The sequence below is a fragment of the Trichosurus vulpecula genome, chromosome 9, assembly GCF_011100635.1.
Source record: "Trichosurus vulpecula isolate mTriVul1 chromosome 9, mTriVul1.pri, whole genome shotgun sequence".
In the NCBI taxonomy this organism is placed as follows: domain Eukaryota; kingdom Metazoa; phylum Chordata; class Mammalia; order Diprotodontia; family Phalangeridae; genus Trichosurus; species Trichosurus vulpecula.
Window position 1 is genome coordinate 181,097,562 of NC_050581.1, and position 17,329 is coordinate 181,114,890.

Consider the following 17,329-nt stretch of genomic DNA (forward strand, 5'->3'; position numbering starts at 1 on the left):
ATAAAACAGAGACCTCTAAAGCCCCTTGAAACTCTAAATCTATTATTTATGATGATCTCTAATAGATTGTGGGGGGCAGGGATGGTCTTTTGGCTCTTTTTCTGTTCCCAGGTCTTAGAATGGTGCCTGGCATGTTTGGTTGTTGAGTCATTTCAGGTGTGTTCGACTCTCTGCAATGCCATTTGGGGTTTTCTTGGTAAAGATACTGGAGTGGTTTCCCATTTCCTGCTTCAGTTTATTTTACAGATAAGGAAACTGAGGCAGTCAGGTGACCTGCCTAGGGTCACACAGCTAGTAAGTGTCTGAGGCCAAATTTGAACTCAGGTCCTCTTGACTCCAGGGCTGGTGCTCTATCCATTGTGCCACCTAGCTGGCACATAGTAGGTACTTAATAAACGTCTAATGACTGACTCATTTTCACAACCAATCTGTGAGGGAAGAGGATAAATATTAGTGCCTTAATTTTATAGATGAAGGAAAAAGAAGCTCAGGGAGATTTAAGTAATGTGCCCAAGGTCAAGAGATAGTGGGACCATAGCAGGCACAGATCCAAGCCTTCTGATTTTAAATTCATGCTCTTTTCATCCCACCATTGTTTAACCTGAACCCATGATTTCAGTGGTGGCTTATTCTCTCGTAACATCTAATTTTAGAGTCTTGCCTCAGGGCACTGAGATATTAAAGACCTTGCTCAGAGTCACACAGCAAGTAGATATAAGGGCCAAGACTTGAACCCAGGTCTTTTATCAACAAGGTGGCTTTAGCCCTTCCATGAGTTTTTCTTGATACGGGTATTGTTGAACATCCAGTGGATAGAGTGCATCTCCTGGAATAGGAAAGACCTCATTTCAAATCCGACCTCTGACACTGCCCAGCTGTGCGACCCTGGCTTAGTCCTTTAACCTGCCTGCCTCAGTTTCTTCATCTGTAAAACTGAGATAATAATAGGGCCTACCTCCCAGGGTTGTCATGAGGATAAAATGAGATGATAACTGTAAAGTGCTTAGCACAGCGCCTGGCACATCGTAAATGCCACATAAACATTAGGTATCATTCTTGTCGTTGTAACTGTTGCTGTTATCATTATTATTCCAGACTCTTGGAGTCTACCACTTGAAAGTGCAGAAGTCGAGCTTCTGGCCTCTGATACTGACAGGGTTCAGTGGCAGATGACTAAGGGTAGAAAGATCACCTAATGAGAGCAAAATCAACCGTGGCCCGATTTTGGACCCTTTTTTTTGCCCCTCAGATTCAAATAATCAAGTCACCTGGGACCAAGCCATATCCTGGCTTCTCTCCCTACCAAAAACAAAGCAAAACAAGGTTTTTTTTTTCCTCAGATAGAAACTTAATACCACTCAAATTTTTCCCAACTTTTTCTTTGCAAAGTTCCATAGATTTTCTCTTTTAATTGTTTTGGTCTTAAACTGTGATATCTTTCACCTATGTAGGGAATTCCCAGGGGGATCATAAAAGCAAAGAGTTAGAGCTGGAAAGGACCTTTGAGATTATTAAATTCAACCTCATTATTTTACACATAAGGAAACTGAGTCCCAGATAGCATAAGTGACTTGCCCACAGTCACAAAGCTCTCATGGGTCACAGGTATGATGGGAACCAAGGCTGTCTGGATTCTACCAGACACCGAAACCAAGTGGCACTTAATTGGTCATTTGGCATCGTATGGCACTGTACAGGGACCTGGAAGGATACAGTCACACAGTGAGTATGGGTCAGAGGCAGCCTGAAGCCCAAATCTTCCTGACTTCAAGGCCAGTTCTAGACTTTACACCAGTTGCCTCCCTCAGCAGCTTTTCAACAGCTTTCTTAAAACCTCAGAATGTCAAATGTGCTACAATAAAAAGGGGTTTTTTTGTACAATCAGAATAGTTTGTTAACCATTTGTTATTAAACATGCATTTTAAGAAGGACATCAATAAACTGGAGAACATCCAGGGGCTAGAGGCCAGGATGGTGAAGGGCCATATAGGAACTGGCTGAAAGAGTTAGGGATATTTAGCCTAGAGAAGAGCTGGCTAGAGGGTGAGGGCTGTGTGTATATGCATGTGTGTATGTGTGTGTGTGTGTACATGGGTGAGTGTGTGTGTGTGTGTGTATGTGGTATCTTCAAGTACTTCAAAGGCTGCCATGTAGAAAAGGGATTAGATTTATTCTTCTGGGCCCCAGAAGATACAACTAGGAACAATGGATGAAAACTGCAAAATTACTTAGGCCCAATGTCAGGAAAAACCTTCCAGTAGTGAGAGCTATCCCAAACCCACTCACTAGGGGTCTTCACAAGAGACTTTGGCCAAAGATGTCAATGAACGTAAAAGTTTCCATATAAGCAAAGCTTCCATGAGAAATGCCCAAGAAAACACAAAAAGATATACCAGATGAAATAAAGATTCAATAAAATCAGATAGTGAGTGAGAGACAGAGACAAAGAGAGGGATGGATAGAGAGAGAGAGAGAGACAGAGAGAGAGAGAGAGAGAGAGAGAGGGAGAGAGGGAGAGAGGGAGAGAGAGGAAGAGAGAGAGAATGAATCTCAAAGACTGTATTATGGTTGAGGCGTTTCAGAACAAAATCCTGAATCTGCAGTGGCTTATTGGGCAAGGAGCCGGTGGTGTGCCAAGACCAGCAGAGTCATGCCTCCAGGAGACAAAATGCACAAATCACAGATTGAAGCAAAGGGCAGGGCCTCATCCCAGTTCTGGGTCTAGCTCCCTATCCCAGGCCAGGGATTTTTAAGAAAGCAGGGAGGAGGACTGGAACCCAGCCACCCCATCTAGATCTAAGTACGGCAGAGCCATCCTAGGAATAACAGGAGAAAGCTCAGGGTTTATCTAGCCCAGACAAGAGTACAGAAGAGGACAAAGCCTGGCCCTGGCAGAGTACCAGTGCAGAAAAGGATGGAGACCTGAGTAGATATAAGAAAGTTCTTTATACACTGAAGAAATATTCATGCTAAATTAAAAGAACTCCAAGAGAAAAACTCAGAAGAATTCCATAATAAGAACAGGTAGAGAACTGTAAAAAAAAAAGAAAGAAAGAAAAGAAAAAAGAATGGACTAGCCACAAAAACTCCAAAAGTAGATGGAGGTCTTTAAGCATAGGCTAGATAGACAGACAGACAGATAGATAGACAGATGGATGGATAGGTGGGGTGGAGAGATAGATGGTAAGATAGATGATATACATGTGTAAATATATATATATATATATATATATGTATATATGTGGTCATGGATAAACTGAGAGATGGATAAATAGATGGATAGTTAATAAATAGTTGCTACATGGAAGGAGATGAATAGTTTGATAGATGGTTTCAAAGATGATGATAGAGATTACATAGATGAAGAGATAGAGACAGATAGGTAGATAGATGGACAGATGGAGAGATAGAGATAGAGAGAGAAAGAGAAAGAGAGAGGGAGGGAGAGGGAGAGGGGGAGGGAGAGGCAGAGGGGGAGAGGGGGAGAGGGAGAGGGAGAGAGAGGGAGAGGAGAGAGAGAGGAGAGAGAGAGAGAGAGAGAGAGAGAGAGAGAGAGAGAGAGAGAGATGCTAGGGCATTTATTAAGTGTTTAGTTGGTTAGTTGGCTATGTTGCTTTGGGGATTCATTTTGGATATGGGTTTGGCCAGATGGCTGCTAGGCTTCCTTCTAACTCTGAAATTTTGCAATTCTGCAATTCACTCAGTGGCTTTTTACTCCCTGGACCATCTCTTTATTTCTCTGACATTTTCAGGTCCCCTCTCTTCATTTTCCCATGACCCTCAAATAATTTCAATCCATTTATTCCCACAATTTTTAGACTCTGCATTAGGAAAAGGTGCTTGGCAGGAATGCAAGAAACTAAGGAAAACAAACTCCTGAACCACAGACAAACACAAAGCGGGTAGTCATCAATTCCTCTGCCTCCCTCTGCAGAACATCTCTGGGAACTGCATGGGAAAACATCCTTCACTGGAATTCTCTGAATGCGCTAAGCTGGACCGCTCAGTTCACTGGGAGGAAGGAAACTCGCATGTGTTGGTGGATATTGACAAATTGACACAAAAGCCTGAGACATGCTGCTGTCTAAAACAGTTAGATTTCTTTCCAGCCCTTCCCCCCACTGTGAACACTGCCAGTCTCACTGTTTTAGGAATTTTGGAGAGGAGCCGGTGAGCCCCTGTTTGCCTTCATGTCCAAATACAGACACTTCAAACTCCAACTCCAAAATTGACAACACTTCCCTACCCCACTGAAGCAAATGTCACAAAGTCACTAACTTGATCTCCTGGGTAAGGTGGTCTTGGACATACGTTTTTTTTTTTTTTAACAGGGGTCTGCGTTCCAGTCTGTCAGAGCTCTTAAGAGAGGCAACTTGGGATGGCAGCCTCAGAGTCAGTAAAGCCTGGATTCAAGTCATATCTCAGACATATACTGTGCAACCCTAGGGCAAGTCACTTAATGTCTGATTGCCCCCTCCTCTACCTAATAAAAAGAATTTGTGGTTAAAGGACCTGGATTTATATATGAGCTGTGTGACCTTGGGCAAGTCATCATTTCTCCAGGCCTCAGTTTCTCTATGTGTAAAATGAGGGTGTTTGTATGTTTATGACCTATATGGTCCCCTCAGCTATAAATCTGTGATCCCATGATACTGGGGCAAGGGGAACAGAGGAAGTCAATAAATTGGAGGTACCATTTAGGGCTTTCTTGGTAGAGGAAGTGCCCTTTTTGGGAGTTCCTTATACCAATGAAATCATAAGTCCAATCAAAAAAATAAAAAAGAAGAAAAAACTCCTTTAGAGGAATCAGGGCACAGTGAACATAGTCCTGGTCCCAGAATCAGAAAGAACTGGGTCCAAATTCTGCCTCTGACATACAGTGGCTATGTGATGATGGGCAGGCCACTTGACTTCTTGGACCCCCAAGGCAACTTCCTAATAGTAAGAAGTTGTGGGGAGATGCTGACCTGCAGTGGGAAAGGGAGTTTCTGCACTGGGAGTTCTTATACCAGCGAAATCTAGTCTGGTCCAAAAAATAAAAAGGTTCCATATAATAAATAAGAGGGGTATGTGTTGGGAGGCAAAGTAGGTTAGAATATCAAAAGACGAAAGGAGCATCTCTGAGGAAACAGGAAGTTCCTGGAGTCCTTCATCCCATTTTATTTCCTTAAACTCATCCACCCATCCCACATAATCTAGTCTTTAAAGTATCATTCAGTATGTTGAAGTACCGGCCTGTAGGCAGTGAATCTTGCCTCTCTTTTTGCCTAATGAGCAGGACTTTGCCTGTTCAGAAGCTCCGACTGGCATCTCAGGGCCAATCTGACAGCAGGGGGGCTGTTGCCATAACAACGGACAGTGCCTGTGAATTCTGAAAGGGCCCCCAGTAGCCATTTGGGAAATCGTTATTGAGGGGAGAGTTGCAAAGGAATGGCTGCCCTAGCTACCAGATGACCCCAGCCTCACTACCCACAGCTGCGGTCCCCTGTGCTGGGCCTTAAAGGGCAGAGAAAAACATGTCAGCCACCCCGGAGAACAGCTGGGGCCCCTCCACAGAGGGCCCCCCAGTCAGCGGCTCTGAATAAGACAATTGAACATCATGGTGTCATAATGAACCTCAAACCTTGGGGGTGAGCCATGTGTAGGCAGCACGAAGAAAGACTATGTTTTTCTAATCTTTTCACCGTGAGCAGGCCCTAAATCCTCTCATGCATTTAAAATGACCTTGTATTTATTTTGTATTTTTCCTCTGATAGGAAGTAAGAGTCCTTGAGAGCAGGGGCTATCTCATATTCTTACTGTCTGTACCCTTGGCACCTAGCAGTGCCCAGGACACAGTAGGAGCTTAATAAATGCTGACTGATTGCTCATGCTAGATTTGTGTGAGAAGGAGTGAGAATCAATCCTTCCTTCTGCTTGGGCTGTGTCTTGCCTCCTTCCTCCTTCGCATTATCCAGTGAAAAATCATAGAATCCTGTCCTTCCCTTCCTATAAGATACAGCCGAAGCATGGATGGGGGCCTCCAAATGCTTGTGTGTTCCAAATTAGACAATGTTACATTAACTCTTCATGCATCTTTACATTTGTTCACTTTAAATTTGTGCTGCACAGAGTTTACACGTATTTGCAGTTTCTAACATCAGAGTACAGCCTCTTTGTGAGCAGGGATGATTGCGTTCTTTGTACTTGTGCCTGGCACAGCAGCTGACACATAGTAGGCACTTACTAGGCAGCTAGGTGGCATCTTGGGTAGCATATTACTAAGGACAGAGTTCTTCCTTAGGCATTAACTAGCTGTGTGACCTTGGGCAAGACACTGAACCTCTCTCAGCCTCAATTCCCTCATCTGTAAAATGGGAACAGGAAGAGGACCTACCTCCCAGGGTGGTTGGGAGGATCAAATGAGGTGATGTATATGTAAAGTGCTTTGCAAACCTGAAAGAGCTTAGCCATCATTATTAATAAATGCTTGTTGCCCGATGACTTGACAGGACATCAAATCCACTCCTCTCATTTTAGAGATGAAAAAAGCGAGACTCAGAGCGATGAAATATTTTGCTTCAAGGTCACCCTGATGTTAAGGAGCAGAGCTGGGACTGGAACCCCCAAGTAGGCTTGCTTCAGAGTCAGGGTTCGAGAGAAATCCAAAGACTATGGCTAGGTTGGGAAAGCTTCCCATCTTCAAAGTCCATGCCACTGGCAACCTCCTTTGATCCCTCTCTGGCTACTCAAAGGCCTGCATTTGATGAAAGCTTTCTTGCAGTGTATTTCTCCCTCCTGTTTTTTTTCTTCCCCTGGGACGGGTGTTTAAAACAAATGTAGCCATGAGCTACTTGGAAACGGCTGCTGCCAGAGCAGATGGAAGGAGGGAGATGTGTACATGAGATCGACACCGCCGCGCTCTCATTGTCGCCACTGTGGGAATGAATACAGGAAGGGAGTGGGTGCAGCTTCCCAGAGAGGCACACATGTGGTCAGTTCTTCCATGAACAACAACAAAAAACAAAACCCAAAACAAAAAAAAAAACAAGGGGGGGAGGCATGTTAGCACCGGCCCGTGCTTGATTTTCACATGCATCTGTTTGTTTGTCTGTGCTGCCATCACGCCGATGCAAGCCCCCACACATTCAGGCTTTGTATCTCCAAGTATTCATTACACACTGTATTCTACTGAACACGTAGGGAGGGGAAAAATTGTGATGTTAACAGAAATCGCTTGTTTTCATGAACAGGGCTTTAGTCAGGAAGCCCTAACACATGGCGAAACTTCTAAAAATGTATATTCCTGCAGTTAGTGTTTGGGACTCATAGGAGGGAGACCTTCGGGAATATGCCAGTCCATGTAAACTCTATGCATCTTTCTCATGTCCTAAATGCCACCTCATCAGCACAGAACACCAGGAAATGAACTATAGAGGGAGAGCAGTAATTTACAGATGGGGAAACTGAGGCACTGAGCCATTGAATGTCTTGCTCATGGTCACACAGCTGGCAAGTATCTGAGGAAGAATTAGAACCCAGGTCTACTCCCTTCATATTACAGATCATAGGAACATCCACTTAGAGCTTGGAAGGGGCAACTCCCTCACTTTATAGATGAGAAAATGGAACCCCAGATTGGTTAACGAACTTGCCTGGCAAACACATGGCTGCTAATTGTCTGAAGTGGAATATGAATTCAGGTCTTCTTAAGTCTAAGTCCAAGGCTCTATTCATTACTCTATACTGCCTTTTTCAAATGCTTCCCACGCTGAGCTTTGGCATCCTGAGTCTGGCTTTGTCCTGTCCTTCTCTTCCTATAAGATGCAGCTCAAGCACCGTCTTTTACGGGGATACTTTCCTAATCTCCCCCTGCCCAAATGCTTGTGACTTTCACTTTCAGCAGGGGCAGGGAAGGCAGATCAAGTTTCCTGTCCCAGAATCAGAAGAGGACCCATTATTGTTGTTCAGTTACTCCATTTGTGTCTGACTCTTTGTGACCCCATTTAGGGTTTTCTTGACAAAGATAATGGAGTGGTTTACCATTTCCTTCTCTAGCTCATTTTACAGATAAGGAAACTGAGGCAAACAGAGTCAGGGTCAACCAACTAGTAAGTGTCTCAGGCCAGATTTGAACTCAGGAAGAGGAGTTCAAATAAGGACCCGCCTCATTCCAATTCTGAGAAGGGAAAGGGTAAAAATTTTTCCTGGAAAGAATCCTTTGGCAAGCTGGGACTGAAGCCACTGGGAATGCAGAGAGGTAACTCGGGTGCTAGCCTGGAGAGGGAAGAACGTGACTTGTTTGCTTGGGGACTCCCCCACTGAAGCTCTTGCCTGAGTAATGGGGAACTAACTAAGTCAACACATTTCTATTCACTGCCCGGTGTGCAGAATAACTTAACTGGCTCCAACTGACAGCATTCTGAGGTCTTTGCCAGAAGAATTTGGCAGGGCTGAGGAAACAGTGGTTCTTATCTGATCCCCAAGTCAGCTCATGATCCCTTTTGAACCTTTGTGAAAATGACAGAGGAAACAGCTGACTTATCTTTCCCAAGCCCCACTTTGCCTTCACTGCACACGTTTTGAGCCAAAGGAGATGCTGCTTGCCATCTATCTGCATGACACCATGCCGAGGTGCTAAGGAGAAAGAGACACACGGTCCCAATCTCTGAGGCTGCAAAAAGGACAGTGAGACCACCAACTCAGACAGAGATGAGTTAGCCTTCTGGTGAACTTTCTCCTTATTGTAAAACAGGAATAATTAGAAGAAAAATCAATACCCATCTTTTCCCAGTTTTGCATTATTTGAAATGTCAAGTACTCACTAATCTTTTAAGCCCAATATTCAGGTGACCCTGGGTAAATCACTTTATCCTCCAATCAAATGAGATAAAATTGATAAGGTAGCTAAGTGGCACAGTGAATAGAGTGCTGTGCCTAGAGTCAGGAAGACCTGAGATCAAATCCAGCCTCAGATACTTACTAGCTGTCTGACTCTGGGCAAGTCACTTAACCTGTTTGCCTCAGTTTTCTTGTCTGTAAAATGAGCTAAAGAAGGAAATGGCAAACCCTTCCAGTATCTTTGCCAAGAAAACCACATTGGGGTCACGAAGAATCAGACATGACTGAAATGACTGAACGATACTTGTAATACACTTAGCAAAATGCCTGGAATGTAGCATGTGCTATAGAAATGCTTATTCTCTTCCCTTCCCCTAATCCTATGTTTCCTCATGTGTAAATTGAAAGGATTCAGAAAAAGCCTGGTGCCATTTTCCACCTGTAGCAGAAAAGATGCTGAGGCCAGAGTTCTCTTCTGGATTCTGCCTGTTACGACTTAGATGACCTTGGGAAAACGTTGTTTGGCCCTTTAGTTTACTTGCCTCTAAAAGCAATGGGGTTGGATTTGATGGCCTCTGAGTATCCTTCCAAGTCTAAATCTATGATTCTATGATAAGATGATCCCTCATCTAGTGCTTGCTAATATTCTTGGAGTTGATGATGAGAACTTTCTGATCTGGACCCCTGATTACTCTTCCTGGAGAGGAAACACTCTTTGCCGATGCCAACGGGCACTGGTTCTGTAACTCCATGTTCCAGATTGGTGTCTGGGATACTGAGAGGTTCACACAGTCTATAGATGTCAGAGGTGATGCATGAAGCCAAGGCTAGCCCTGCAGGCTTCATCCCTACGATGGGTATATGAACAACAGCATGCAGAAAGCATTATGGACACACTAAATTAGACCTCCTTGAAATCTCTCTTCCGTCATTCACCTTCAATTATACAAACACCAAAAAGCTTTTGCTGATATCTGACTGTCTGAATGGAATGAGCTGAATTGCTTCAGGTTTTTTGAATTGTCACCATATTAGTGTTCTAGAAACTTAACGAGAACTGAAATCTAACAACTCTGCTAAGTCTTTGGGAGTGCATTCTACCTGACTATGGTCATTTAAAAGATGAATTCAGTTAGAATTTCTCTTTCATCCATATTCTATGATTTTATCAGTGAGAAGCTTCCTCCATACATGCAGATTGGCAACTCATCTGGAACTTTGCTGTTCTAGAGTACTCACAAATTAAGGGACTTTCGCAAGGCTAATGCGTCTCAGAGTCAGAACTTGAACATAGGTCTTACTCTGAGGCCACCCCTCTATCCACCAGGCCCTACTGCCTCTTGTGTCTACCTTATGGACAAAATTAGTGGTGGGCTATTAGGTACATTTTCAATTTTGGTCTGTGCATGTGACTTCATTGGTTTATGAAACTAGTAGTGAGGAAACTTTCTCTCCCATTGTGGATGGGCACAAGCTCTACAACTTAATAGTCTTAGAGAAGAACATGTCTTGGGGGCACCAACTGAAGAGTTAATAATCAAGCAGCCACAAAGAAACAATTCAAATATCATGGAGCCACAGTCAGGATCACACAAGATTTAGCAGCTTCCATGTAAAAGGAGCAGAGGGCTTGGAATATGATACTCCAGAAGGCAAAGGAACTAGGATTACAACCAAGACTCACTTACCCAGCAAAACTGAGTAGAATTCTTTAGGGAAAAAATGGACATTTATTGAAATAGACGACTTTTAAGCACTCCTGATGAAAAAATCAGAGACTTAATAGAAAATTGGACATTCAAACAGAACTCAAGAGAAGCATTAAAAGGTAAACATGAAAGAATAATCATAAGAGACTCAATAAAGTTAGACTGTTTACATTCCTATATGGGAAGATGATACACACAACTCCAAATAACTTAAACATTAATAGATAAGTTAGGAGTCTACAAAGACAGAGGGTATGGGTGTGAGTCAATTATATTGAGATGATCTCTTTTAAAAAAATGAGTGGTCAGAAAGAGGGGGTACTGGGACAAGGGGGAAGGAAGAGTTGAAATGTGAAAAAAATTTTCACATAGAAGAAGCATGCAAGGAAGAACTTTGATGGGAGAAACTGGAGATGGTGGTGGTAGGCAATGCTTGAACCTCACTTTCATCAGACTTGATTCAAAGAGGGAAGAATACATATACATGCTCAGCTGGGTATTGAAATCTCTCTTACCCAGTAGGGAAATAGGAAGGGAAGGGGATAAGAGATATGGGGGAGGATAATTTTAAAAGGGAGGGCAGAAGCAAAGCAAACTTTTGAGGAAGCACAGGAGAGGGGGCAGGGAAGGATAGAAAGAAGAAAATAGGATGGAGAGAATTACACAGTTAGTAATCATAACAAGTGTGAATGGGATGAGCTCACCAAAAAAAAAAAAAAAAAAAAAAGAAACCAGAATCTAACGATATGTTGTTTACAAGAGACACATTTGAAACAGAAAGACACACACAGAGTTAACATAAAGAGTTAGAGCAGACTTTAGTATGCTGAAGTAAAAAAGGCATGGGTGGCAATCATGGTCTTAGAAAAAGCAAAAGAAAAACAGACCTACTTAAATGAGGTAACCAAGGAAACTGCATTTTGCTAAAAGGTACCATCGTCAATGAAGTAATATCAAAAAATGTTAAGGGCAAATTTCTCTGACAAAGGCCTAATTTTTCAAATATATAGAGAAATGAGTCAAATTTAAAACAATAAGAGCCATTCCCCAAATGATAAGTGATGAAAGAATATGTACAAGTGGTTTTCAGAATAAGAAATCAAAACTATAGTCACATGAAAAAATGCTCTAAATCACTATTGATTAGAGAAATGCAAATTAAAACAACTCTGAGGTACCCTTTCACACATATCAGAAATGACAAATGCTGGAGGGGAGGAAGGAAACTAGGTATAATAAACTGTTGGTGGAGTTGTGAACTGGTTCAATCATTCTGAAGAACAATTTGAACTATGCTCAAGGGCTATAAATCTGTGCATACCCTTTGATCCAGCAATACCACCACTAGGTTCTATACTCCAAACAGATCAAAGGAAAAAGGAAGAGACATATATGTATAAAAATATTTATAGCAGCTCTTTTTGTGCTGGCAAAGAACTAGAAGTTGAGGAGATGCTCATCAACTGGAGAATGGCTAAACAAGTTGTGGCATATGATTGTGATGGGATACTATTATGCTATAAGGAATGACAAGGAGGGTGGTTTCAGAAAAAAAAACAAAACAAAACATGGCAATGTGAACTGGTGCAAAGTAAAGTAAGAAGAACCGGGAGAACATTGTGCACAGTAATAGCAATGTTGTCATGATGATCAACTATGAAAGACTTGGCCATTCTGATCAATATAATTATCCAAAACAATTTCAAAGGACTCGTCATGAAAAAATGCTATCCACCTCCAGAGGGAGAACTGATGAACTCTGAGTGAAACCAGACTTTGATTTTTCTTGCTTTGTTTATTTTTCTTGCTTTTTTGGTGTTATGGCTAATATTGAAATATGATTTGCATGATGTCATGTGTATAATTTGATATAATTTTGCTTGCCTTCTCAGTAGGTGGGGGAAAGGTAGGAGGAAGAGAATTCAGAACTCAAAATTTACAAAGAATGTTAATAAATATATAAATTTTTAAAAAGAAAAAGAAAATGCCTGCGTTTACTGTCTCCGCTCCCTTCTTATCTCATACACTTTGTGATCTGGCTTTTTACCTCATCACTTAACTGAAACTGCCCTCTCTTGTCTTTCCAGCCTCACTGGGCGTTACTACCTGTGCCCCTCCCTGGCCTCTGAACAATCCTGACACACTGGCCTTCTCTCTGCACCTCATGCGCAGCTCTCTGTTTCCCACCTCCATGGACCTGCTGTCTCCATGCCCACAATGCACCCCTGCCACACCTCCACTTGATAGAGTCCATCTCTGCCTTGAAAATGCAGATGAATCACTGCCTTCTATATAAGACCCTTCCTGATTCCCCATCTATTAGTGCTCTCCCAATCTACCTTGTATTGAAAGATTTTGCATCTATTTTCTTTATCTGTCAGTTACTTCCCTTGATCCTCAGAAAAACACTGTGGGGCAGCCACCATTAATAGTCCCATTTTTACAGATGACGAATCTAAGGCACAGGGAGTTTTAGAGATTTGCGGAGGATCACACAGCTCATTTCTTTAAACACATCCACCCTATTTTTTTTAACCAAAGCTAAAAATGTTCCTCTCTCCCAGAAATTTGGAAGCAGGCTCAAGTTCAAAGTAATTGGGGATCTAATCTACCAGTGAAAGAAAACAATTATTTTTGTGCTATAGGCTTTTCTCACAGTAAGGTCAGTGCAGGCTCTGGAAGGGACACCCTTTTCTCTCCATTGCCCTCAGTCCATAAGAGGCCTACAAACCCTCGGAAAAAGTAACCTCAGCCCCAAAGGTCTATTTTTCTTTCTGTTTTGTGGAACACTTAGAGTAGCTTTTCCAATGTGGCATTAATCATAGTGAGCTGTAGAAAGGGAATTCCAATCCAAAATACTGGCATGGGAGGTTGGCTCAGCTTCCAATCTGAATCCCAAGAGAGCTCCTTGACCAAATACAACTGCTTTTGCCTCTAGGTTACTGTGACATAATTGTATCTTTATCTTGGTCTTGAAATACTCATGATAGCAATGGGAATGGAAAAAAATAACTGTGGGTACTTCTTAGGACATCTACTTTTGCCATGGAAGTAAAGGCTCTTTCTCTTTCCTTGTTCTGAATCCACGCCATTCTCCATCCCCTCCCCCAGCCACTGTCTTCAAGAACCCCAGATGCTTCCTTTGGCTTGCTGGCACTAAAATGTAAAGCTTCATGAACTGAGCCTCCCAACCTCAGAAGAAAGACTGTGATGTTGTTACCATCTTAGCCAGAGAGGGTGGTTAATACACAGCAGCTCAAATTCTCTCATTCTTCCTCAGGATCTTCAATAGCTTTTCTGTGCACAGAGGACAGACCTCATGTCTCTCCTGACCTATAGTACAGATGATGGTGATTGACAAGTGACAAAAGTGACAGGTGACAGAAGATGGGGCTAACTCAAATGGGAACCATGTCTTTTTTTCCCTTTGGCTTTTGGGAATAAGGCTTCCCCAGGGGTGTACATGACCAATGCCTTTGTTGAGTCCTTCTCTGGTAGGCAGAACTACTGCTCTATCTGGGCTTGTGATATGGGCTAGTCCCTCCTCTAGGAGAGGAGTAAAGGGGACTGAGTGAGGCCTTTCCACCCCCCAGGTTATGAGGAAGGGTGAAGTGTTCCCTATACAAGTCAGAAGAAGGGCTGCAAGGTTAAAAGAAGAAAGGATCTGAGGAGGCAGGAGGCAGAGGCACTGAGGGGAGAGTGGGACCCAAAGGAGAAAGGACCCAAAGAACACCAGAGAATCTGCAACGAAGTAACAGATATGAAGCTGTTCGTATACAGGGGTGAACCAGGCCCCGTAGATCAGGGCTTTTTAAATTTTTTTGTGCGTCTTGGCAGTCTGGTGATGACTAGGGACTCTTTCTGAGAATAATGTTTACAAATGTATCAAATAAAATGCATTGGATCTATCTAACTTTCTTTCTGTCTATCTATCATCTATCTATTTCTATCTATGTATCTATGTATCTATCTATCTATTTGTATGTCTATCATCTATATATATATATATATATATCCATCCATCCATCCATCCATCCATCCATCATCTGTCTATCTACCTTTCCATTAATCTATCTATTTGTATGTCTGTCTATCATCTATATATATCCATCCATCCATCCATTCATCATCTGTCTATCTATCTATCTACCTTTCCATTAATCTATCTATCTATCTGTCTGTCTGTCTATCTTCCCTTCCATTGATCTATCTATCTATCTATCTATCTATCTGTCTGTCTGTCTGTCTGTATATCTGTCTCCATCTATCTATCCATTTCTCTCTCTCTCTCTCTCTCTCTCTCTCTCTCTATCTATCTATCTATACCCCTTTCCCCCACTGCTGCTCTAGGAAAAGGGGAGCTACTTTCACTCAAAAGAAAATGTGGGTCCACAGATTTGGTCAGGAGAGATATCATCTGGGAAAGGTCAAAGAAAGAAGTGCTGAGCAGTGGCAAGTGGTAACTCCCAGCAGAAGGAGACGGTTCAATGACCAGCCTGCAAGAGTAGTCATTAGTGGTTAGATGTCAGCTTGGAAGGAGGTCCCCAGTGGAGTGCTCCAAGGATCTATGCTTTCTAACGTTTCTGTCAATAACAAACAAAGGCAGAGATCATAAGCATACTAAATTTAAGGATGACATAAAGCTGAGCAGGATGGTTAACATGTTGGCCAACAAAGTCGGAACCTAAAATGGTCTTGACAGAGTAGAAAGTTGAGTTGAAGATGAAATTAAATTGGAATAAATATAAAAGTCTTACAGTTGAGTTAAGACAACCGACTTCACAAATACAACAAAGAGGAGTTCAGGGGAAAGTTCTGCACTGTACTGGCTCGGGAGTCAAAATATCTGGGTACAAATCCTACCCCTACCTGTTAGACCTTAGGAAAATTATGTAATCTCCCTGGTCCTCAATTTACCCAGCTTCTAATGAAGGGAGCTGGATTAACTGGCCTCTGATGTTCCTTCTGGTCTAGATCTTTGATTCTAGAATTCTTCAAGCTTTAGATCTCTGAACCTATAGCCCTTCACTAGGCAGCAGTTTATCTGAAGATGATCTAAAGATTTCAGTGGGCTGCAAGTTCAATTTAAATCCAGTATATCATGGCAGCCCCAAAGCCTGATGAAGAGACGCATCTGTCCAGGACTAGGTCATGGTGAGTCTTCCTGTACTCCTCCATGATTATGCCATATCTAAAGTACTGTGTGCTATGTTTTAGGAAGAGTACTAATAAGTTGAAGAATGTCTAGAGGAAGGCAACAAAGAAGAGGAAGGGCCTGAATATGCTGCCAGATGATGATGGGTTGAAGGTACCATGGATGTTTGTTCCAGGGAAGTCTTATAGGGTATGGGGGATGGTGGCCATTGTCAAGTATTCTGAGGGCTGTCTAGAGAAAAAGACTCAGGCTGGCTCTGCTTGGTTTTTCAGATGGCAGAACTAGGAGAACGAGCAGAAGATGGAAGGAAGCATACTTAGGGCTAGGCACCAACTGCTGCTCTCCCTTAAATGACAAATACCTGAGTTACATAAAGTCAGACTCAAAGATTAGGGGCAGCTGGGTGGTGCAGCAGTAGAGCGCCTGGCCTAGAGTCAGAAAGACTCATCTTCCTGAGTTCAAATTTGGCCTCAGATGCTTAGTAGCTGTGGACCCTGGGCAAGTCACTTAACCCCAGTTGTCTCAGTTTCCTCAACTGTAAAATGAGCTGGAGAGGGAAATGGCTAAAAAAAATGGCAGTATCTTTGCCAAGAAAACCCTAAATGGGGTCACAGAGAGTTGGACAAGACTAAAATAACTCAGCACCACCACCACCACCAACAACAAAGACTCAAAGATTAAGTCTTTGTTGTGGGAACAAGACACAAATGATACAAATGTCTAACTTTCAAAACAATTCCATAGTGATGTTGATTATGAAGCCACCATATCGATGAGATGTTGACCAACAGTTGCGAAACATGAGTTCTTTGTCTCTGCTTCAAGGAAAAAGTCTATGACACTCCCAAGTCACTCAGTGCCCCTGCTTCAATCTCAGGCAAGAGCCGGCCAGGATCTCATCTGGCCCGGCCTTGGTGTGTATTCTATTTGGGGCAGATTTCTCCACAAATCACCCATTCTCTCCAAAGGTCTAAAAGATAAGAAGGCCAGTTCTGCCACTGTATTGTCAAAACAACTTTGTCAAAGGGTAAGAGGGGTCACTTCTGCACTTATCAATTCCCTGTGTGCACCTTCACCCCTGAACATTAATTTAAAAATACATGTGTTGGCCAGAAAGGAGGCCCTGTCCCCTGCTGATCTCATTCTCAACCAACTTTTTCAGAACCTACTAATTCAAATGTACTTGTCTTACTCTTTCTTTCTTCCATACTCATTGTTATGTTATTAGCATTTCAAGTTTTATAAATAAAAAAGTTTTATGCCTAAAAAAATAAAGTTTAAGGACTAGGTTGCCTTAAACCTCTCCTTTCACAGTGTGTTTTCATAATCGTGGCTCTTGAGACCTCTCCTAACTCTTGTACAGCTTCAAAATTCTTTCACTAAAGATAGACTTGTACTTGAGAAAAGCCATAGTTATTTTGGCCTCTGCCCCCTTTCTAAGAGAAAAGTATATGCCCTCAGAATAGTGATGGCTACCTCTGCATCCTCACCTGCCTCCCTCCCTTTAAGGGGCCAAGAATGAGGAAGCCACTTGAGGAGACGTGGCACTGCCACCCCCTGGTCCCGTCCATATAAATGCACAGCTGGTTGCTGTTTCTCCTTTTTGTTTTTGTGGACCAGATCTAGAATTTCATCAGTCTGGGGA

At 42.6% G+C, this 17,329-nt stretch overlaps 1 protein-coding gene across 2 annotated transcripts in view; it reads right to left on the reverse strand.

Moving 5' to 3' along the window:
* The window catches only part of PTPRG (protein tyrosine phosphatase receptor type G), an 813,122-nt gene that overhangs the window by 105,850 nt on the left and 689,943 nt on the right, over positions 1-17,329 (reverse strand). The gene's annotated exons all lie outside the window — the stretch shown is intronic.